The sequence below is a fragment of the Dipodomys spectabilis genome, unplaced genomic scaffold, assembly GCF_019054845.1.
Source record: "Dipodomys spectabilis isolate Male_0828 unplaced genomic scaffold, ASM1905484v1 ptg000019l, whole genome shotgun sequence".
Lineage (NCBI taxonomy): Eukaryota > Metazoa > Chordata > Mammalia > Rodentia > Heteromyidae > Dipodomys > Dipodomys spectabilis.
Window position 1 is genome coordinate 18263143 of NW_024870696.1, and position 24398 is coordinate 18287540.

Consider the following 24398-nt stretch of genomic DNA (forward strand, 5'->3'; position numbering starts at 1 on the left):
TTACTCACGTGTGAAGGCAGGAGCTTGAGTGTATAGTGTTTTTCAACCCACTGGAGTTTCTAATCCCAGTTCTCCAGTTTTTCTTCGTATAAATAAATGTTGCTAAAAGTACTAGATTTACTTTCTTTGAGAGTAGCTAGTTCAGTATCCGAACTCAGCAGTCACCTCAATTAACTACATACAAATTCTAATTCCCTAAGTCTATAATAACCCATACAAAGTGTTACACTGGTTATCTTTGGTTAACAAGATTATGGATATTTTGTTTCCCTCCTTCATAGTTTTCAGGAGAGAAAGAGAAAGAGAGTAACAGAGTGTGTGTGTGTGTGTGTGTGTGTGTGTGTGTGTGTGTGTGTGAGAGAGAGAGACAGACAGACAGACAGAGAGAGAGAGAGACAGAGACAGAGACAGAGACAGAGAGACAGAGAGACAGAGAGACAGAGAGAGAGGAGAGATCATGTTATTTTTAAAAATATTCTACCATAGTTATTTGTCCTCCACACTTTTATCACACTGTGCACAGAGACCTTTTATTCTTTTCCTTCACCTTTAGTGTTTTGTTTTTTTTGTTGGTTTTTTTTTTTTGGTGTTTTTGTTTGGTTTGGTGTGGTGTTTTTTTTGGGGGGGGGCTGTTTGTTTGTTTTTGCAGTACTGGGGTTTGAACTCAGAGTTTCACTGCTTGCTCGGTAGGAGCTCTACAGCTAAGCCATGCCTCCAGCCCAACTTTCTTCATTTGTATTTTCTACATTCTGGTCAACCCACCTTCATCAGCAAAGTTTCAGTTAGTGTTCTACTACTTATTTCTCTTTAATCTAATTGCAAATCTTAGCATTTCATTATAAGCAGTTTTTTACTCTCTGCTAAATATTTCTGTTAAATTATAAACTCCTAAAAGCCATACGATGTCATAATCTACCTAACACAGTGCAGAAATTATGTAGAGATTATAGTCAGAAATGCTCCTACTGGATAGGTAGTTGGATAACTGAATAAATGAGTTTCCTGGGTTTTCTTTATTAGTTTGCTGGTTGGACCACAGTTCTATGCAGTTTCACAAGTCACCACCAGATACTGTACTTTTCTAACTGTGTTGCACACAAGTTATGGAAATAGGTGTCAAGTGTATTTGAAGCCACAAGATACTAAGTAATATCTTCCTAAAACAATAATTCCCTACTCTTCATGGATTCTTTTGATGGGACAAAGGAAGAAGCATTCCCATAAGCCCCTGCTTTCTTTCTGTTCTTTTTCTTTTTCTTTTCTTTTTTTTTTTTTGGTGTGGGGGGGGGGAGGGTGTCGAATGCAGGGCCTGGGTGCTGTCTCTAAGCTTTTAACTCAAGGTTAGTGCCCTACCACTCTAAGCCACAGCTCTACTTCCAGTTTTCTGGTGGTTAATTGTGGAAGAGTCTCACAAACTGTCCTGTCTGGGCTGACTTTGAACCTTGATCCTCAGATCTCAGCTTCCTGAGTAGCTAGGATTACAGGTAAGTCGCCAGTGCCCAGCTGCCCTAGCTTTCATAAAAGTAGGAATTCCTAACAAGGCCAATATGATATTCCACTTCTAGTCTTTGCTTCTAGATACTTTCAAATGACCATTCCACTCACCCACCAAAACATGTTTTTGGAATGCACCATTGCATAATGCAAGTAGAAACTGCAGATCTAGGAGCCAGAACAGCTGCGTTCCAGTCCAGCTATGCAACCACTATGGGCAACCAGACTCTACAAGCCCTGGCTGTTCATTTACTCTACCCCTTAGCAATGCTTGCTCAAATAATATAATGAAAGTGTGAAGCAACTTTGTAAGTGGAAATTTTACAAAGCTTTGAGTGTTGTTATTGTTGTTTTATCCTCCCAAAATCGGATCATTTGATTAAGTCCCACAAATACCTCAAACCTCTCAGTTGATGAAGATGCATAGCAGTGTAGCTCTGAGTTCAGAAAATTGTCTGTTGAAATCTGACTCTAGAGTCAGTTACATCAGACTAGAGTCTCACTTGTTTTTGTTTAATGTTCTGCATGACATGGGTACTGAATACATATACTGAATTATTTAGTATTTATTGTAATCTCTGCTTGTCACTCATCACCCTTTGACAAGGTTTTTACATTTTTCAGTATCTGTTTCCATATCTATTAAATAGTTATGGGAAATACTTCATCGTATTGATAGTTATTTAAATGTATATTATGATATATGTGCAAGTATGATATTTGTAACGATATACATAAATGTATATGCATATAGGTAGACAGGACCTGACACATAGAAAAAAAATAAAGCAATAGTAAACATAGAGAGACTGTACATGTATTTCTACAACCTGGTTAATGAAGGCTACTCATTGTTTTATGATGTTTTTTTGTCTGCTTTCCTTTTACCTGTTATGAAAGAGCCAGCCTAGGGACAGGAAGTTTGCTTGTGGCAACACTCATGTACTGAGTCACTGAAGTAGTTAAGGAAGCAAGTTTCAAAGCTACATTTACTTAGTGGGCCCTTGGGGCAAAGGCTTGAACAATTTCAGCCTTCACAGAAACTTCTGCCAGCATCAAAGCACTGGGAAGGGCAAGCTGGGGTTTCCCAAGAGTATCTCAGACAAAGTGACCAGACATGTTCTACCTGGGCCATGTGAATGCTATAAGAAACCCACACAATGGGCTCGCTCAATAAATGGATAAGTAAATTTCTCCAGAGAAGAACGGATGACCAGGGAAAACACACAGAGAGCCCCAAGGAGAACTCTGTGGGGTTTTCTTCCCTCCCTGACACCCTGGCCATGGAAATGGAATCCAAAATCCCATTTGAGCAAAGTGGATTCTATGTCCCTACATTGGCCCCAAAGCCCTGAAGAGTCGTGGAGCCAAGTTGACAACAACCAGAATTAGTGCTGTAAAAAACAGCTTTAAAGACACAGCCCTGGGAGAGGGGGGAACTGCGAGCCACAAATAGAAAATGACACCTGAGTCCCAGAGGTAGGAAAGGGCCTTCCAAACAGCCACAGGCCCTTGTGTCCAAAGTGGAGAAGATGGGAGGGTATCCCCAGAATTTATAGGGACACTAAAGAAGGCACATGGCACATGGGACAAAAGGGCAAGGTGGGTGGGGATGGAAAAAGAAGACAGGTGGATTATTAGAGGAGAAATCCACGTTCCCCTAATGCCTGCATTGCCAGTTTGGACTTATGGCCATAAAAGCAACAGCTTCCCTGGCATCCGCAATGCAGCACTGAAGACATTTTAGATGTTGCGTTGAAAAGAACTTCCAAGAAGAGCATATTATTACTGTCGTTTTTAGAGGCGCTTACAAAGTTGGAATAATTTATGCTAGAATTAGATAGTTTGGGAGGGATGGTCCGACAGAAATCTAATTCACACACACACACACACACACACACACAGACAACGATATGAAAGCAAACATTCTGTTTGGAAGCCAAGATGAAGCAGTAAGGCTTAGTGAGGTAAAAGGAACAGTTCCACTGCTAATCTAAAGCAATGGCCACAGAGAATATAAAATTACAGGTGTAGTTGTTCCTGTTGACCATGGCTCATGTCCAAGCTTTGCGGAGACCACGATTCTCTGGGCCACAGGAACCTCAAAGTTCACACTGAAATCCCAACCACGTTGAACATTTCTCAGCTTCCTGCACTTTTCAGTTAGCCCCTGCCATTCACACAGTGATCCCAACCCTACTGGAACCCATTGACCTTCCCAGCTTTAGCCACCTCCGGGAGATTATCCATTTCATACATTTTTCACCTGCTACATGCAGTAGTAATCCTACCGACGTGTCCTGAACTTGCCTCATTTACGTCTCTGTCATTGCTTTATTTCCGGGTCAGAGAAGCAAGTCTGTGCTCATCTTATCCCGACTCACAGTCTCATCATTTCCTCTAAACAGCCACCTCCTATCAGCAGGCTTCTTCCTTCTAGTTATCCAGGGTGCTCCTCAGGGACTTTCTCTAGCCTTCCTTTCACCTTCTAGACCTTCACACAACATTCTAGCTAAGAAAACTCCTCAGTGGCTGGGAAGGTGGCTCAGTGGTAGAGCGCTTGCCTTGCATGCATGAGGCCCTGGGTTCGATTCCTCAGCACCACATAAGCAAAAAGAAAAAAAGCCGGAAGTGGTGCCATGGCTCAAGTGGTAGCGCACTAGCCTTGAGCTGAAGAGCTGAGGGACAGCACCCAGGCCCAGAGTTCAAGCCCCACAACCGGATCCCCCAAAAAGAAAAAGAAAAAGAAAACTCCTCAGGTGTAGATAGGAGTAAGATAACGTTCTCAATCTAACTTTTCCCACACCAGATGAAGGGGCTTGTTTTTGTACAGCACTCTATTCTCCTGGATGCAACCACATTTTACAAACACACACACACACACACACACACACACACACACACACACACACACACACACACACACACACGGAATGGCTTCTAGATTCCAAGTTTGTAAACCTACGTCTCCCACATGTAGTTCACACAAGTCAGGTGAAGCAGAACTGGCCGGGACTGCCATCAACCTGCCTGAAACACAGCCTCACCAAGACAGAAGAGCAGGTGAGCCCCTCTTGGGCTTCACAGCAGGCTAAAGTTCGAGATTTCATACTCCATTGGTTCTTCATAGGGAGGGAAGCAACATCTTTTGACCAAAACGCAACAGTATGAAACCAGAGCTCATCAGGTGCTAGTTAGTGGAGGGTGGTCACCCGAAACAGGGGTTTAAATTTCCAGTCTCAGTTCATGAATTTGCTATTTGGGACTTTTCTTTTCTTAATTACATGTTAATGCTCTGTTTCAGTCCATCTAGAGCCCACTAACCTCTTGACCACCTTCAAATAGTCTCAGTGAAACAAGAAAAATAATGAGGGTGAGGAAAAATATAATTGCACTGTGGTTGCCTAGAGCCATTCATGAGTTCACGGGAGATGGGATTTCACTGCCGAAGGAATAACGTGTTAGGTGGGTGTTCTGACCTGTGTTTTTACAGGAGATGCGTCATTCTTCCGGAATGAGGACATCCTGGCCAGATGCCGCTCCTTGCTGCTGTCATTCATCTTCTGAGCACGGTCCAGAACCTGAGACTGCAATCTTGGCAACTTAGTGGGAGTGAATCCACCATCTTGCCCGCCTACAAGTCCCTGGTTTCTCTGCTACAGAAGCTACTGGCTGTCAGTACCAGCTAGCCTTTTCTCCTGATGAACTGAGGTAGCAGAGCTACTACCCTGGAGATAAGCCTCTAGTTTCTTTTTTTTTCCTGCCGTCTCACAGCCGTAATTATGAAGCTCTGAGCTCAAGCTTCTCTCATTTAGCTTCTTCTTGGTTTCCCTTAAAAGTAGCTACACCCCTATCCCCTCTGCAAGAACCAGTCTACTATTGTTAAGCAACGTCATCTGGTTGCACAGATCTGCACATCACCCCTGCTCCAGGGGGGAACTCTTTCACAGAAGCCAATCCTGCTGAGATGATACTAAAAAACAAAGAATTACAACTGCTTGGAATCAAATCTGGGCTCCATTATTAGCTACGACCTTGAGGAAGTCACTCATCTTCCCCACAACTTCCCTTTCCTCATCTGCAAAGGAGGATCAGATCACACCTCATAGATGTATAAGAGTACAACAGTGGGACCCATCAGCTGCACTGGACATTGATCAAAATGAGCTAAGTAACTCAATGGCAGCCATGGGAGGGAGGGAACAAGTGGGAAAGAGGAAACCGCTGATGCTATGCAAAACAAAAGAAATGTACATATCACCCAATGTGGAAGAAATAACTGTATTGCAAGGCTCATAGAACTCATAAATGTTACAGACCATGATAGACAATTTGCCCCATGAAAGTTAGAATGTGTTTGTGACTTTAACTAAGCATCACTATCCCACAACACTGTGACATTTGGGAAATTATGCAATCACTTAATCACAGTAAAGAATTTGAAAAACAAAAGTGAGTAAGATACATTGTGCCTAAAGCTACAGGTGGAAAGAGACCTGTGTTCAAACCTTCTGGCCTGCATTCCAGGCTTCCTATCCTCCCTTCATACCTGTCTTCCTCTGCTCTGCTTAAGGTCCAGAATTTGGGAGGCACCACACAAGGAGGTTAAAAAAAGTGTCCTTATAGTTCAAGTTTTTCTCAGTGGAAACACTCTTCCCTTCCCAAGGATTCTCCATTAAGAGCCAGCCTTCTCGCACCCTACCGACCTATCTGACTACTTGCTAGCTACTTATTTATGGGACTCCTTTATCCCCCCCCCCTTTTAAATTTAAATCCAGTCTTAGTTCTTTCTAAGAAGCTCTCTTTAATATTCCTTTGAAAGAACTTTTTCCCCTCACCCCCACCCCTTTCCCTGACCATTCTTGGCATTTCTGGCTGGGGGGGCTAGCTTTTTTCTTTGGCCTTTGAAGTCAGAAACCGGTTAGCTTCTCCTGGATAAACAGGCGGGGATCTCTGGTTCCTAGGTTGGAACTGTTGGTTGCACCAGTCATTAATGCTCCCATGCAATGGCTGGAGAACATCATGGCTTAGACACAGCCGGAGGAGAGCAAGTCTCAGCCCAGCACCTGGCAGGTACTACCTGTGCCACTGCTAATTACACTCGAGATAGAATCCATGTCCATGTCATAGCAGGACCTCCCAAGATGACAAGGAGGAGGCCCCTGGGTACTGGACAGCCAGTCTGGCCATCACAGCCTTCCCCCACCTGCTGTAACCTTGGAGCGGGCACACCCGCCCCCCAGCCAGGACCATCAGAGCTTCGTGTGGTGTGAGTGCTATCTACAACGTTGGCACAGGCCTTTTCATATGCCAGTGGTCCAGCTGCTCAGAACCTGAGCCAAGAGATCTGAATTAAAAATATATTGAGAGCCAGGCACCGGTGGCTCACACCTGTAATCCTAACTACTCAGGGAGGCTGAGATCTGAGGCTGGAAGCCAGCCTGGGTAGAAAAGTCCCCTTGAGACTCTCATCTCCAATTAACTGCAAGTATGCAAGGAAGGAAGGAAGGGAGGGAGGGAGGGAGGGACAGCAGAGGGAGGGAGAGTAAGAGGGAGGAAGGAAGGGAGGGAAAGGGAGCGAAAAGAAAGGAAGGAAGGAAGGAAAGAAGGAAGGAAGGAAAAGAAGCAGAAGTGAAGCCATGGCTCAAAGTGGTAGAGGGCCCGCCTTGAGCAAAGAAAGCTCAGGGACAGCGCCCGCCGGAGTTCAAGCCCCATGACCAACCAAAAACTAAACCAAACAAAAAGACGGGGAGCCGCGGGGCCTGAGAGGAGATCACGCCCTGAGGACGCGTGGGAGCTGGAGCCGCCCCCCACCCGCACGGGGGTGCTGGATCTTCTCGATTTTTCCTTGGGGGGGGGGTGCACCCCTGGGCGCACACTGCAGTGCCCAGAGGGGGTGCCTCCTCCCTGGTCCTGGGACAGGTGCTGGGACAGGGGGACCTCTGCCCCACCAACCCCGGGCCCGGCCCCCTTCCCAAGCAGGCTGCGGTGAGACCCGAGGTTGCCCCGGGGCGGTTTCGCGTCGGGAATGCCCGGCGCGGGCGCTGCGTCCTGCAGGAGGCGCACGGGGCCGGGCCTGGCCGGGCCGGAGGGGTTGAGGACACGCCACGGCGGGAGGGGCGGGAGGGGCGGGAGGGGCGGGAGGGGGGGGCGGGAGGGGCGGGAGGGGGGCGGGCGGGGGCCTGGCCAGGAGACGGGGCGGGAGGCGCCCGGGCCGTGTGCGCCCGAGCCCGAGTCCCAGCGCGCCACGGCGGGGCGGCTGCGGGGTGGGCCGCTCGGGCCGGGGCGGGGAGGGGCGAGGCGGGCAGCCGGTGGGATCCCGCAGGTCGCGTCGGTGAGCGCGGGGGTCCGGCCGGGCTGCGGGCCGGGCGCAGCAACTCCGGGCCGCAGCCGCAGGTAGGCGCCGCGCGCGGAGCCCCGACAGCGTCCCCGGAGCCCGGGTCGCCCGCACCGATCCTGCGGGACGGCGCGGACCCACGCCTGCAGGAAGCCCTCCGGCCCGACCAAAGGTGAGTGTCAGCACGTTCTGCGGTTCTGGTCACTTCTCTCTGCCCCCCTCCCTCCTCCCCAATAACATTTCAGACTGCCTTCTCTTGAGAAGGAGACTTCCCACTCCTCCCTGGTGAGATCCGTCCCAGACAGACGTGCGATCCCGGGGTGCTCGGTAGACTCTCGGTGTGTAGCTTAACCCCTTAAGCCAGGGTTCCCCGCAGGCCATCTGCCTCTGGGCTGAGCCCACAGGAGCTCCTCTCCCCCAGAGTGCGGGCGTGGAGTCCTCAAATCCAGTGCACCACAGCTGGCACTTGGAAAGGGACGGATGGGTATTCTGTCTCTTACCAAGAAAAATAATACAAATAAATAAAAAGAATCAAGGCCCCAGACTTTCCCCAAAGCATCCTGGGCTCTGATGTTCTCATTGTGTAGAAACCCAAATAGTCAATGGAGCTAACAAACGATCCTAAATTTAAAAAAAAAAAAAAAAAAAACAAAACAAAGTTGGCTAGCGCCAAGGGTGGAGCGGGACCTGTCCACTGCTCCAGCCGCCAGGGGATCCACTGTGACACAGATAGGTTCTGAACCCTTTTTTTTTTCTTTTTGGACTGGCTAAATGGCTACTCTCAGGCTCCCTCCCTCACCTTGGGAGTAGAACAAGACCCGTTTCCCTAGGATTTTTGAGGGCTTTATGAAAATACTGTGGATTTTTATTTAAAACAAACACACAAAAGCTCTGGGACAGCAGAGTTAGGTAAAAGGTTGTTGTTAGCTAGTGTAAAAACCAGCCCTGCCTAACTCAAACCGAAGCAGAGACCAGTACTTGTCCCAATTTAATAATAATAATAATAATTAATAATATCCAAGCCAGTGGACCACTTTCTGCTGAAAGAGGAAACTTAACCATCTCAGAAGCACCTGCTTTCCAGAGCACTTGGAGGACATTCACCTATCTAAAGCTCATAAGAACCCAAAGCTTAATGTATGGAATCCTCAGCCTGAAATCCTATTGGTTAATGGAAGAGCCTTGATTTACATGGAGCAGGACTGAAAATAGCATTGGTTCTTATTCTTAACCTTCTTGCCCCTGGTGTGCAAGTTCTACCTAAAGAATTTGCCCAGGTCTCACTGGCCTTTAATGGGACTCAGCTCCATCAGCCACTTGGCTTGATGTGCCTGCCCCTTGTACAGTAATGAACTGGTAAGGTGGTTGTATCGGAAAATCTGATCCTCCTTTTATCTGAAATTCTTTCTATCCCTACTCTAGATGAAGTTCTGGGAAAGAGACATATTGCAAAGCAAATGTTTCTCCAGCCTTCACACCTTGTTAATTTTCAGCTTCTGGAATGAAAAAAAAAAGGGGGGGGGCTAACTTTTCCCTCAGGACTAAACTCAAGAGAACAACTACTAAACAGGAAATTCAGGCAGAGATTGTGAGGTTTGAGGTTTGGGGTCAGCCCATGCAAAAAACTAATAACACCCTGTTTCAATAATGGGTACCATTGCTTTAGGGTTGGTCACAGCTATGGTGGAAGGCTACAGCCACTCTCCCTGAAAAACAACAAAGACATAAAGAATTGGAGGCATGGTTCAAGTCGTAGGGCACCTGCCCTGAGTTCAAACCCTAGTACCACAAGAAAAGCACATTTATTGATTTTTTTTTCAAAGAAAGAGTATATCTAGCCCAGATAGTCCTTCAATATTACTTTTGCCTACTATAATCTGAAAAGGATAGGCCGGGGCCTTGGTGTTCAAGAGAATGAATACGATATTTTCTGCATGTGGAGAGTCCCAGTCTGGGAAAGAGATGCTACAGAAACAAACTATGGTTGAGAAGAGCAGTGAACATATGCAAATGAGGGAGCAGAACTTCCTCCCCCAGAAACAGCCTGCAAGTCAACACCTGAGAAGTGAAGCGTGAGCAAGGCCTTGAAAAGGATCAGGGTTCCCAGGGAAGGGGGGATTTTTAGACCAAGGGAAAAAACATGAAGTGGGTGACAGATTGGGGGAACAGCATGTACGGGGATTAAAGTGCTTTATCACCGAGGATAGCTCCCTCCTGCAGCAGTGGGAAGGCAGTTGGATTCTTTAAGCAGGGAAGGGCACAGTGAGATTTGTGTTTGGATTAAGAATTAATGAGAAATGGAGGCTGGCGAGGAAGAGATGAAAAGTGATGGCAATGAGGATCTCTACAGCAGCAGTAGAAACTGAGGAAAGGAGGGATGGGGTTTATAAAATAGACTTGAAAGCAGTTCGTGAGCAAGAGAATGTAAGGGAAGTAGAAAGAGGGCAGAGGTTGATTAGAAGGCGTACCATGGTGCCATGCATGGAAATCATAGCAGCTAAAAGAGACTAGATTGGAAAGCAGGCTGTGGGAGAAGGTGGCACTGTGCATGCTAGATGTATTTAATTTGGATAGGCCCAGGTGGAGTGGGTGATTGACAGTTGGATATACAGGTTGGGGACTCATCCAGGGATCAAGGTTGCTCCAGTTGAACCATCTCACCAGCTGTCCTTCAAAATATGGTTGAAGAGGCCTGGTAAGAATGACACCTTCACAATGAGGCTGAAAGGGCTTAACTCTGTCAGTGGTGGTGGCCTGTGGCTATTATTTTCATATCATCTGGAGAGACGGCTCTCAGACTTAAGGCTTTCCCAAGGTGTATGGCCTAGTAACTCCTAAATTGGTGGAGAGATTTCTGAGTTAATGGTGACACAGGTAACACATGACACAGGTAAATTTCTCTAAATGAGCTCATCTCTGGGACTCTCTTCCTTATGAAAGATGAGTATTTAGTTCAGTTATGAGATCTGCAAAGGTTTCTCAGAATGCATACTCAAATCTTTAGTCAGCACACCTGACTTTAGTCAGCCCTGACTTCATTAAAAGGAGGAGGATGACTTGCTCAGGAGAAATCCAGGCCCTTACTGAGTTGTTCTTTAAGTATTGATGCCAAGGCCACGTTCAGATCACAATATAATGTAACTTGCTAGGAAGAAAACAACCTTGAATTTGGTGCTAGACAAATGTTGGTTCGATTCCTGGCCTGTCACTTATGAGCTGCCCTTGAACAAGACTGTGACTCACTCAGCTTCATTTCCCTTGTGTTTGAAATGAGGAAAATTATTACTCACCAGGGCAATGGTTAGAATCAAACTTCAACTGAAAAAGAAAGAACATTTAATGTGTTATGTAAGACTCTATAAAATGTATGGGTTTATATTGTTATCATTATTATTATTAATGACCATTATTACTAATCTTACTCCGTGAAGCTACCCAAGTGGGCTGAGCAGGCACAGGATCTAGGCAGCATCATAGGCCCCAACTTGGGATTTTTTAATTGCCTGAAACATTTTAAGGCAGTAATGATGAAAATCTCCTTTGGTTGGATCAGTAGTGAGCATCAATTCTAGCCTTGTCCTTTTGTACTCCTTCTCTAAAGTGGTCAGATCTCAAAGAAATGAACATCCCACTGATACCCATGCACATGAACATCCTGCTGATACATACCCATGTACCGTGTTGTTCACTACACAAGGACTCTGGGGACATACGGGGACAGAACGCAGTCAGGACTCCACCTGCTAGGCCCGGGTGCATGCCACTTGCAGTGCAGTTAACTTAGGGGACTCTTTCTTTCTAACCCTCTTCAAGGTGCTGGTTAAGGTAGCAGTGGCCCTGAATCTGAGCATCAGTTGGTAACTTAGGTCTATTTTTGGCTTTTCCTTATCCCAGGGAAAAGTGATAGATTCCACCATAGTAGAACTTCACCTTTGTGCCTGCACCAAAAACTTTTAAGTGAACAGAGTTCTTTCTAGTCAAGTCTGACTGTTGGTGAAGAGGAAGTAACCACAGACTCAGAGACTTCAAATGGAAAAACACTTTTGAGATGAGTCAACCCCACCCTTCACTTCACAGACCAGCAAAGGAAAGTTCCGGGAGGGTAAGCAAATACCTTGATCACGCAGTGGTTAATAGAGAGATCAGAATCTGAGTTCCTTGTCTATCTGTTTAGAAATATACCATATTACCTCAGTCTCTAATACCGGACCTTCATGTGCACAGAACACATGTAGGCATTCAGATGTTGGCAAAGAGGAAATGAAAGGCTCTCACTCAAAGGTTGAATCTTTCCGCCGTGGCCTCAGGAGCAAACAGGTGCACAATGATCCTGAGGAGATGTAGATAGAGCTGCTCCTTTAGGACAATTTCCATGCAAGCCCCCATTGCCTCTGTTCCAGCAATTCAATCCTCATACTTTCCTCAGGAGTTCCAGATACCCCTTTAGAACATAGACCACACTTGGTGCCTTAATTACCTAAAACCCTTTCAATGTTTTGTCAAATTTGTCATGAAGATTGATGGGTATAGTAATCTCAGCACTGGGGCAGCTAAGTCTGGAGGACCTTAAGTTCAAGGCTATTCTGAGGGACTTAACAAGACCCTGTCTCAAAACAAAACAAACAAACCAAAAGCCTGTTTGGCCTCAGAGATTAAAAATGTACTGGAGACTAGCCTAAGTGTCAGCCTTACACCTCCAACACTCATCCATAACTCACTGTTTGATGTGAAAGGATTCAGGTGAACAATTGGACCTCGTCATGGGTGCAGTAAGAAAGATAAGGACAGGGGCAAGATAGACTTTTCTCCTCTCCAAACACCAAAGAGAAAGTCAACAGCAATATCGTCTAGGAGCTATATCCCAGGGCTGCAGACCAGCACAGGGGCCTGACAATTCCCCCACATCGGTCTGAACCATCTGAATAGGACATCATCAGGGACCCGAGTGGACACTAAATGCCACAGTACCAGAAGAAGGTGGCACAGAGCCCAAGTGAACGTCACAAAAACATCAGGAAACTTTCCCCAGGGGCAACTCCCAAGGGGCCACACATGGGCCAGATGCAATCTCCGCCCGCCCTCCCCACCCCCCCTGTAAGAGACTAGCACCCACAGTGTAAACAAGTTCCCTCCATGGAGTCTGTCTTTAAGAAATGAAAGAAAATCTAACCATTGTTATCAACTCTTGGCCAAATCAGAACTAAAAGGGTGTTGTTGTTTTTAATTGTATTTGATTGTAAAGATGCTGAGCAGAGGGGTTATGAGCAAGGTAATGAGTACATTTCTTCTAGAGCGTTGTTACCCCCTCCTCTGTGGTTCTCCCACGAACCCTTCCCTCCCCCACAGATTTGCCTGGGCTCTTAACTGTCTATTGCTTCTTCCTCAGTACCCATAAGGTGTTTTTCGGGATCCTTTTCTTTGATTTTTCTCCTTCTCCTCAAATACAACCCTCATTTCAAGATGAATAGGTTTAAGGAAAAACTATCAGCAATTTCTTTTAGGCTTCCAGGAAAATCATAGGAAAAAAATGGCAGAAGAGAGGGAATAAAGTATACGAATAGTGATGATCAGATAAATGCTTCTGTCTATATATTGTTTTGAGATGGGGGTCGTGGGTGCGGAGAGGGGTGTAGAGGCTGTGTCTGGGGGCAAGGGGACAAGCAAGGGAATGGGAGTTCCGTTAGCTTTGATATTAGGGGAGCAGAATGACACACTGGAGATGCTGTCTCTTAGCCTAAATGACAGAGACAATTGAATAAGAGAAGAGAACACTGCTCTTTAATCAGGAGTATACTTATTCTCTCCCAGACTCAAAGAAGATACTGAGGCTATCCCTTTCACCCTAGCTTTTTTTCTTGTTTGGATAGTTGTAGGGCTTGAACTGAGGGCCTGGGCACTGTCCCTTAGCTCTTTTGCTCAAGGCTAGTACTCTAATACTTTGAGCCACAGCACCACTTCCAGATTTCTAGTGTTTAATTAGAAATAAGTGTCTCAGGGCCTTTCCTACCTGGGCTGGCTTTGAACTATGATCCTCAGATCTCAACCTCCCGAGTACTAGGATTACGCCGGGTGTAATCTTAGCTTTTTATGTAATTCCACCAACAGGACAACATGCAGGCTTTCCCTCAGCCAGTGATCCCCCAGATACCCATGGCCTCGGTCGCAGCCTGCCTGCTTCCGTCAGCTACTCACACATTGCCTGAAACCACTCAGCAGCTAAGTGGGGTCAAGGTGACCTTCCCAGCGATTAGGAACCTGGAGGAAATAAAAGGCCCTGTAATCTTTCTGGGCTCCATCGATGTTCAGCATGCATGCTGTGTTCTTAATAGCCATTTATCTAACAGTGCTATGAAGAATTAAGGCATGCAAAGATGGTAGCCATTGCTGTTCCCCACCCCACCCTCACCAGGGTATCTTAAGAGTACAGTACACCGGGCACTGGGGGCGCATGCCTGTAATCCTAGATGCTCAGGAGGCTGAGATCTGAGGATCATGGCTCAAAGCCAGTTCAGGCAGGAAAGTCTGTGAATCTCTATAAACCACCAGAAAACTGGATGTGGTGCTGTGGCTCAAGTGGTAGAGCACTAGCCTTGCTTGAGCTGAAGAGCTGAGGGACAGTGCCCAGGCCAAGAGTTCAAGCCCCACGACCAACAAAATAATAATAATAATAATACAACATTGATTCTCCAGCATTATGCGAGGCAGAATATTCAAAACCATCAGCAAGCCAGGCATTGGTGGCTTACACCTGTAATCCTAGCTTCTCAGGAGGTAGAGATCTGATTTGAAGCTAGAGAAGTCCCCATGAGATTCTTACCTTCAATTAACCACTCAAAAACCAGTCATGGAGCTGTGTCTCAAAGTGGTAGAGCACTAGCTTTGAGCAAAAAATCTCAGGGACAGCGCTGAACTTCACCCTGACCAAAAAAAGAAAAAGCCCTTTTCTTGTTGATGGTGTCCACCCTCCCTCTCTCCCTGTATCTTCCACTCCTGACCTGGAACATTCCCTCCTGCCCCAAGGCCCACAATCTGCTGAGCAGCAGTTGCCAGCACAGTGCTAAAGGTGGCCTAGATTAAAACCTCCAGGCTCGTTGCGCAGGTGACCCACACCATCCCATAATGAAACATCCCCTGGGAGAGGGAGGCACATTTGCTCACAGTGCCACCTAGACACAGGCTGCTCATAGCTCTCCTAGTTTCCAAATTAGAAACTCAGATCCTGCGCTACGGGATGTTTGGACCAAAGCCTTCATTGGGTCAGGAAAAAAGAGCAATGCTCTGCAGGGCTCCGGAGGATACTGGCTGATTTCAAAATGGCTGTGTGCTTCCCCGTGTTGCACAGGGACATGACTGACCTCTGCGAGGAAGCTGGGTGTGGATCCTTTCGGTGGCTAGATGGCTTTCTAATTCCAGACATGGAAAAAACAAACCTCACTTCCAGACTGTCTGGGCCCAAGGAGAAGAACCGTCACGCACATGTGCCACACAGGGAAGAATGTCAGGTGTTTCTGACTGACATTTTCCAGGAATGAGATCTTAGGGATGTGAAAAATATCATTCCTTCAAAATGGGGCCTGAGTGGGAAGGAGAAAAAAACTTTTTTAAAAGTAAAGGACCAGTAATGTGGCCACTACTGTTTGGTAAAAGAGTGGAATGAATGAATACGTACACAGCAACATTTTGTTCTTCTCACATGATCAATAATGAGCAGTGTCGCCTTCTGTCTGCTGTACTACCTACTAGATTTCAAGGAAGGTTAGCATTATCTCCCATACTATCTTATAGAGGTGAAATTCTCATTTCACAGAGTTAATCATTTTAAAGTGAACAGTTCAGGGGGCATTTGGTACATTGGCAGAGTTACACAACCACCGCCTTTATCTGGTCCTAAAACATTTTCAGTGCCCCAGAATAAAACACATTAAGAAGTTTCCTCCTACTGCTTTCTCTGGGTACTTCCTGTCAAAGGAATCACACAGTTTGTGACCATTTGTGACAGACTTTGTTCACTTAGCATAGTGTTTTTTAAGGTTCATACAGGTTGTAACATGGATCAGTGATATTACATCATCTGCATGCATGGCGGTTTGTTCATATGTTGATGGACGTTTGAGTTGTGCCCAACTTCAGACTGTTGTAAATAGTGCTTCTGCAAACAGTATAAGGATTTCCTATTTCCAGTTCCTCTGGGTAGAGAGATATCTGGGGGTGAAATTACTGAATCGTATGATAAACCTACCTTTTATTTTTTGAGAAATTTCCAATGTTTTCAGCTGCTTTCCTTCTTACCATGTTTGTTGGATCAACATACTTATAAATTTTTATTTTTCATAAAGGTGCTGTTTCTATTTGATGCTTTTGATCTTACATTTTAATAAGGGACATTTTCTTGTTTCATAAGAAATATTAAACCCACTGTCCTAGAAATGGAAGTTGTTTAGACAGTTGAGACAAAAAAAAGCATTTGAAGTAAATTAAAAAGCTCTGTGTGTGTGTGTGCATGTGCACGTGTGCACGCGTGTGTGTTTGTGTATGTGGGGCATACTGGTAGCTTGATCTCAGGGCCTGGGGGTTGTCGCAGAGCTTTTTTGCACAAGACTGGCACTCTACCACTTTGGCCACACCTCCACCTCTGGCTTTTTGATGGTTAAAAGTTATTTCTCAGTGTGACTGAGAAGGAAATGACAGCCCACAACAGACACCTTTATGGTTGTGTGCTGGGCATAGTGCTGAGCATTTCACCTACTTCCTCTCATATAGCCCTCTTGAGGGCTCAGTGAAAAAGGTCCTAGTGAAAAAGATACCTGCCCTGTTTACAGATGAGGAAATGGAGCTTTCTACCAAGAGCCCTGTGCTTTCCAGGGCTCCTATGAAGAAACTGTCCCACAGAAAAGCCCTACAGTTGCCACCAGTGATAAAGAAGAAACTGTTCTATTTCTCAGGAACTTACAATCAGGCAAAGAGACAATTATAATACAAGGTTATAAGTGCTGTGACAGATGTGAAGACAGAAGAAGAACACTTGGCCCTACACTTGGTAACACACTTCCCAGACTCTATCATTTTTTCATAAGCTTTGGGCCTCTTGGTAAGGTCTAAACCTCCATCACAATCATTGTATTCCCAGGGTGCAGAATTTAGCTACCCGCTAAATATAAATTAATGAACACGTGACCTTCTCTAATGCTGACTATAGCAGCACTGTTATACGTCTTTCCAGCCGCTGTTATGTTCAGGTTCCATGTATTGGGACCTAGATTTCAACTCAACAGCTTTTACAAAACAGATGTGGCCCAGAGAAAGAAACAAGAACAGGCTGAAAATGGCCTTTATTCTTCTTCCTGCCTCTAAACAGCTCTGTATACGGGAGAAGAAAAGGCAGGAGGGGAGAAGGTTCAGCAGAGAGGCGGGAGGTGTTTTCAAGTGGCGGCATGCAGGTCTCATTTTCCTAAAGAGGAACCTGTGCAGTCACATGGGATCCTAAGCAAGAAATGACCTGGTAAAGTCTCTTTGCAAAATCATAATTTCTCTATTTCATCTCAAGGTCTTATGATTGCTTCAAAGATGTTTTGTTTATAACTACACAGCACCTAAGGCAATTCACTCAGCCAGCAGGGGAAAGAGAGTCCAGGCAAGTCTCACCTCTGTTTTCCAGGGTCAGTGAGATCTGGGCATATCACCTGCTCTTCTCTTTTTTGTTTTTGAACCCAGGCCCTCATGTATGCTCATCAGGCGCTGGCCACCTGAACGCCCAGCCCTATAGTTCTGTATTTTGTTTTTCCGGTTTTTCTTTTTGTTTTTTTTTTTAAGGCAGGGGTAAGCCTAGGGCACCTAAACATTCACAACTTACAGTTCATTAAAAAAGCAGATTAAAAATTACACGTGTTCAGAAATAAAAGGTTTGGAATATGGAATAAATATAACATTTCAACTTAGCTGCTTTTTAATCACAACTGTGAGTTTATGTTGTTGTTGTTGGGGTTTTCCTGAGATAGGGTCCCCTAACTTTGCATGTATTGTTACAATAACACATGCCTGGTTCCGAACTTGCAAGCCTTTTGCCTCTACCTCCCAAGTGACTGGGATTAAGGGTGTGCACTACAAATCAACTACCCTTGATCAGTCCCCTTAGCTCCTCTTGAAGGGAGAATTGTAGGAACTCTTAGGAGGCCTGGTAGCCTTGCTTCAAATGGCAGGAGCTTCCCCAGCATGATTTAGGTTGCATTTTTAACACATGCATTTCTTAAATACCTCTGTGCGTGCTTGATACTGCGCTAGAGTCATGGGGATTTTGTTTTTACAAAATAAAACAAAAAGCAAGCACAGACTCTACCCTCCACAACCTGCCACCACACAGGAGTCCCGCCCACCTCTCGGAGCTTGAAGAAGCAGCTTCTTTCCTGGGAGGGGTCTATCTGAGATCTCTACTCCCTGTGCTCCCATCTCTTTACCCACCACCAGGCTCAGGACTGTGCCATTTTGGAATTCATGGCATCAGTTTTCTCCCTTCTTGGCTGGCCCCCTGGTTGTCTACTCATTTACTTGAACCATGAGCTGCTGCTGCTCTGGGTTGCCACGCTTACTGAGCAAACCCCACCGGTTTCAAAGCCTTCGTATTCTGCCCAGGCCCCAGTCCCATTCCCCTATCCTGCCATCATCTTCCCTGCTTTCTCACTGTGATCTGAAGCTTGCAAAGGTGTGGATAGAGAGGAGAGCTTGAGATGCCAATGATGTTGAATATAGATTACCCTAGTGCTGAGGAGGAAACACGCAGCTCTCACAGAGACATCACTTCCATTTCTACTCCATCCCCCAAGACGATAGCCAGTCAGTCAACCAACATGCACTTACTAGCTTCTAGCGTGTGTCAACATGCACTTCCTAGCTTATAGTGTGTGTGCTAGACACAGGGGATATCCAGAAGGAAAGCTCTCAAATAGCTTTGGGTCTAGTGGGAATAGCAGCCATACTATCAGAAAACAACAATCTTCCACACATTGTCAGGGAGGTGAGGAAGTGGAAAAGGAAAGAGAGTTTCCGCCAGAATTATCTCTATCTAACACATAATTTCAAGGCGGGATAAAACTAGCAGTTCCTCTTTTCTAAGGGTCAATCTTGGCTATAGCTGCATCTGCAGTACTGACATAATGAGAAACAGCTTCCCATGATACACATGGGCTTCATCCCTGTGGTCCCTTCTGGGTCCTGTAGCTCCTCACCATTGGACCACTGCAGCGAACACAAGCCCAAATGCCCACAGGGAGACTAACAGGCCAAGCTAATATTCACTGAACGTTTACTCCGTGCCAAGCACTGTTTAACTATGTGATATAAACTAGTTTTCTGATTTCCCCAACCATGCTAGAATGCGTTGTCTATTCTCATCCTCCTTTTTCAGTTGAGGTCAAAAGATGGTAGTGGTGGGCTGGGAAGGTGGCTCAGTGGTAGAGTGCTTGCCTTGCATGCTCGAGGCCCTGGGTTCAATTCCTCAGCACCACATAAACAAAAAGAAAAAAGCCAGAAGTGGCACTGTGGCTCAAGAGGTAGAGTGCTAGCCTTGAGCTGAAGAGCTGAGGGACAGTGCCCAGGCCCAGAGTTCAGGTCCCATGACCAACAACAACAACAACAAAAAGATGGTAGTGGTGGGTCCAGGTTTTGATCCAAGCTGTTCCAGCTAAAAGCGAGCTCAGGGAGGGTCCAGTGTTGGAAGTGGAGAGCAGCAGGTGGCACAAATCCCAATACATTTATCCCTCAGCCTTCCCATATGCAAACCCTGATCCACAGATTGGTCCACATTTGCCCTTCTTGAGGAAAAAAATAATAATCTCATTTGGTTTGCATAAACCTTGTGCCAATGTTGCTTCACAACTAAGCTAACTTGGGGGTTGGGGAGGTTGTGAAGGACAGAGAGATCACTTTGAAGTAGAACTGTCTGTGGTTACCCAGGGCCTTGTGACAGAATTGAAATCAAGATTATCACCAGATTTAGGACTAGACACAGAGATGCACTGTGGTTGCCGTGGAGGCTGGGGAGAAGGGAGAAAACTGGCTGCTTACTCAACTTTCCTTAACATAATAATTGACCTTCTCCGTCAAACACAAAAAATAGCCCCTAAAAATCCTCAGGACTACTATGTCATCAATCACCCCTCGCCCTGGCCATGTCCCCGACATTCAAGTCATGACACCTTACAAGATATGGAGGGAGAGGGAATTTCCCAGCAGCAGCTCTCTTCCTCAGGCCACAGCCTTGAGAGATCCCTGCCATGTGCCTGGCTGCCCCCAGGAATGCCCTAGCAGCTAGAGTGACTGGCTGCCCAAGAGCCCAGGAAGGGTAGGAGGGAGGGGAACTGGTTGAGTGTTGTCACGGTAACAGGAGAGATTGGAAACCTCCGGATTCCAAGTGGAAACCTGGGACACTGGTACTCTCTTGAGAAGCCTAGACTCTTCTTTCTTTCCTGTTCTTGCTGCCTGAAGGTACTTACTCAAATCTCACCCTCCTGGAAGCCTTTCCTAGATTTCACAGTGAAATTAACAGCCCCATTTTTGCTTCCCCCATTTGTTTAAACTTCTTGTGGGACACTGAACTCATCCTGTATGGTTTTCTCCAATGCTCCACATTTCCCACCACAAAAAGACAATTCCTCCAGTTCACAGGGAAGGGGTGCCAATACCAGGCCTTGAACTGACATCCTGATCTCTGTCCCTCAAGGCTGGCATGCTACCACTTGAGCCACAGCTCTACATCTGGCTTTTTGCTGCCATGCTGCTTTGAACCACAATCATCAGCTCTCAGCCTCCCAAGTAGCTAGGGTTACAAGCATGAGACACCTGGCTGTGTAGTTCATTTTTGAATCCTTTACCCAGATAGCTGGCAGGCAGGTTTTAAATTTCTCACCATATAGCACTATCCCAGAAAGTCATAGAAAAGAAAGAAGGTCTTGGTGTGCCCAATAGGTATCAAAATTGTGGAATTGTGAATTATCAGCTGCTGTAGCACAAGGAGAGGGAAGGGCAAGTCTTGGCTTTCTTGGCCTCAATGGTGTCAATAGTCCAGGCTTAAAAATAGAAGGAGAAAGCCAGCAAAGGGAGCTCTCTCTTTGGGAAAAATCGGAGAGAGCTTTTTGCCTTGATAGTGGTGGTGTCCTCTTTGGCACGACAGCTGGAAATTATCAGATGAAGTGCCATCAATTCAAGCACAGAGAAGTGTCAAGAACATGGCCAGTCAAGGTAGTCTTACAGATGACATCATTATCATCATGATATGGCAAGCTATGAGGATGCCCACTGGGGCCCGCGGTCTTTGCCTGAAAGGTATGTCTACTCCAGAATGCCTAAGAATATCAGGCATGTGAACATGCTGTCCAGAGTAAAAGAGTTCTCCAAACTCAAGACTATCCAAATCCCAAATGGCAGATTGCTTTCCTGAGTATCCCTTTATCTGACGACAGGGCTTCCTGTGAATCAAGAAACAAGTGTGACAGAGTAGTAGGAGCCTTGGCTATTCAGAGGTAGAGGAACTGGCACATTATCTTGCTATATTAGCTGTGTGATCTTAGACAAGTCATTTAATTTTAGTGAACTTCAGAGTTTTCTAAGAAAACATTCATTCCATCATACAGCAAGTCATTCTCGAGACCAAAAGATGTCCCAGATCCTGGGTATGCCCTGATGGGAACAGACTCCAGGCAGAAAGGAAGAATAATGATTTAAAAAGAAATTACCCCAGTGCACAAGCTAACGGATGCTGGCAAGAGAGCACACAGCAGGTTCTCTGACCTTTAGAAAGGTCAAGAACATTTTCCTAAAGGAGCAAAGTTCCAGCTACGATTTTGAGGGTGAATAGTGAACGAGAGACTCCTTCCCGTGGTGGTGATTGTGGGCTGGGGCCAGTTGTGGATTTTAGATGGAGAAGGTTGTGTGAGACCTCCAAGCCAGGGGGGAACCATAACTCTCCAAACCTGAGAAGAGGGGGCTTTGTAAACTGTGGAAGTGGTTAGCTGTCAGTCACTGCTGCTGCTGTTCGGGTGTTAGCGCTGTGAAGAGTGCATTCCACAGACCTGGAACACTCTGTTCGGCCTGTCTGTCTGGGGCCACGAACCACAGTTGTTACAATTCTGAACAAATGTTTTGCTCTTTCAATTACTCACCTGTGAAATAGGATGAGAAATCCCTCCCCTATCCATTACAGTGGATGAACAGGAGAAATATTTGTAGGAGCCTTTAAAAAGAAAATTCCGATGAGTTCTAACTGCAGGGTCTTTTTCCAATCATAAATAACTGGAAGACTGGAGAAGCCATTACAGCAGCCCATTCCTCTATCCCCCACTCCCAAGGGATCAAGAGATAAATAGCAGTTTCCTTCTGATTGGTTTGGTGATATTTCATTTCAGATCGTAATCAGATTTTTGTCTTAGGGAGAAAGTGTGCTATTAACAAAAGAGTTTTATTGTAATTTCTGCAATTACTCTGCCAAGCTGGTTAGGGCAGATTGCCAGGGAGCCCCAAGGAAGGGGCTTAATCCTACCTAATCTCAAATTCTGGCAAGATGTCCCTGTGAAATGATGAGTGCGATTGGATGTGAGCATGTGATCACTGACTGAAACACTGATGCTACTAGGTGTCCTTGGCTCACAACATCTGGGATCTTCCCCCACCAGCATGGGGGACCAATGGGCAGCACAAGGCCCAGACACCCCTGCCACTTCCTGTCATTCCCTCCTACCCCGGAAAATCTAAACCTCATGGGTCTCTTCCTAATAATGCATGCATTCCAGCACTTGCTGATATTTAGTTTAGCATTTCATTACTAATTTGTTTTTTTTTTTTAAATTAAACTGTGCAGGATAAGAATTCACATGCATATTATCATTGTTTGACTTTCACAATGACGTTGGGTGGTGAGTAATGGCCCTGTTATTACTAGCTTCCCGTCTTAGAGATAAGGAGCCCGAGGCCTCTGAGATGGCGTGATTTGCTTTACCTCTGGCTAAGCAAAGCAAGACATACAGTGTTCTGGTTTCATGAGGAAACTCATCTAGAATAGGAACCGGGTCATATGATGATTTCTCCCCCACCAGGCCATGTGGATCACTTAACTAGCACTTCCTAAGATGAAATGCATGGGCCAATATGGGGGAAATCATTTGAATGGTCTATTAGGTTGATGGAAAGGAGCGTTATTAGCAGTAGGAGTTATTTCAAAGTATAAGGAAGGATAATTATTTTTATTACAGTGACTCAGTAAACAACCTAAGGTGGACTCGTGCACATTCTGTGCTGGAGGTAACCAGAAGGCAGCCACAAATGCAGGTACACCTCCCTCTGCTCTCATGAGCAGCCCCACTGCCTCCTGGAAATGGGTGGAATGCAGGTGTCAGAACTTGCTCCACAGGGTGGACATGCTTGGCTAGCCCTGGAAAACCTGGAGTCATTGAACGTCAACTTGAGCCAGGCAACGGGCCTCAGGTCACCACACAGCCAGGTGGAAGGACTGCCCTGGTAGGAGTCGGAGTGGGCTCCACTATCCATTCTAGGTTGAAGGCAAGGAGACCTCCATTACTGGAGCAAATTTTCCAAGAATATCAGTCTACTATGACCACTCAGTGGAATTGAAGATTAATTTTTGTAGCCATATTCCTCCATCTGCCTGGAATGGTACCAAGTATGTCTCTGAATATTCATGTAGTCCCTAATAGCTCAGGTGCACATTTGCATGCAGTATCTGCTTTGACCTAAAGACCCTGCAAGGAGGGATTCACGTGCAGCTGTTTGTGTTTGTTGGCTGACTTTGGAAAGCAAGTGCCTGTGGCCAACATTATTAGAATAGGACTAAAGGACTGAAGGAAAAGCTAGTCTCCCTTCAAGTTATGTCCCCAATTTGCTTCCAAAAACAGTCACACTTGATGTCATTTTCTAGATTTCTCCCCATTCATAGACGAAAAAACTGAGGCTCACTATAGCTGACTGATTTTCCCAAAGGTGTACACAAGTCACACTTGCTTCTCATACCGCAGTCTATTCAGTTTGTGGCTCTTAAGCCGACGATCCTTTAGCCAAGATTTTACTCAGATGAAACTTGCAAAGCATACATAAAGTAAGAGAAAGCCAAAGCCAAAACAGGAGGCGTAGGGCCCACAGACTCTTCGAGAAGGCTAATGCTTATCCCTGGTAGGCATGCATCTGATGATTTTCCTGGTTGTCAAATCAGTCCTGATCCCCAGGACCCTTCCCTGCCTTCTAACTAGCAGGGCGGTTAGGCTGTGCAGGCTGTTGTGTTCTATCGAAGTTGTCCCACCCCACATCCTATACCTTCAAGACCGTGATACCTCCACAGCTTGTCTGATAAGCAAGGTGTTCTGGACTGCAAAGGGGAGATAAAGAACAAGATTGGTGCCCAACTGATATAGCGTTAAGCCCTGAGGGCACACCATAGAGAGCCTAGAAACAAGGTCTCCAGTCTCCTCTCCCACTATCCTGTCCAGCTCCCAGTCACCCCAACAGCTTTCATGAAAGCATCTCAGAAAGCTGGCTCTCCAGGTGTGGACGGAGTAGAGGTGGGGGGATG

The 24398-nt window shown here is 45.9% G+C and overlaps 1 protein-coding gene and 1 long non-coding RNA gene across 2 annotated transcripts in view; one reads left to right on the top strand and one right to left on the bottom strand.

Moving 5' to 3' along the window:
- Positions 1-1420: 1420 nt before the first annotated feature.
- LOC122103683 lies at positions 1421-13327 on the bottom strand. The gene is made up of 3 exons (XR_006146822.1): positions 13314-13327; positions 5076-5081; positions 1421-1503 (listed from the first exon to the last, which is right to left on the bottom strand). It is a non-coding gene; the product is annotated as an uncharacterized LOC122103683 (long non-coding RNA).
- The window catches only part of Kiaa0040 (KIAA0040 ortholog), a 42650-nt gene continuing 26058 nt past the window's right edge, over positions 7807-24398 (top strand). Inside the window, exon 1 of the mRNA XM_042674255.1 lies at positions 7807-8003. The gene's annotated coding sequence lies outside the window, so the exon portion shown is untranslated. The remainder of the gene's footprint in view (positions 8004-24398) is intronic.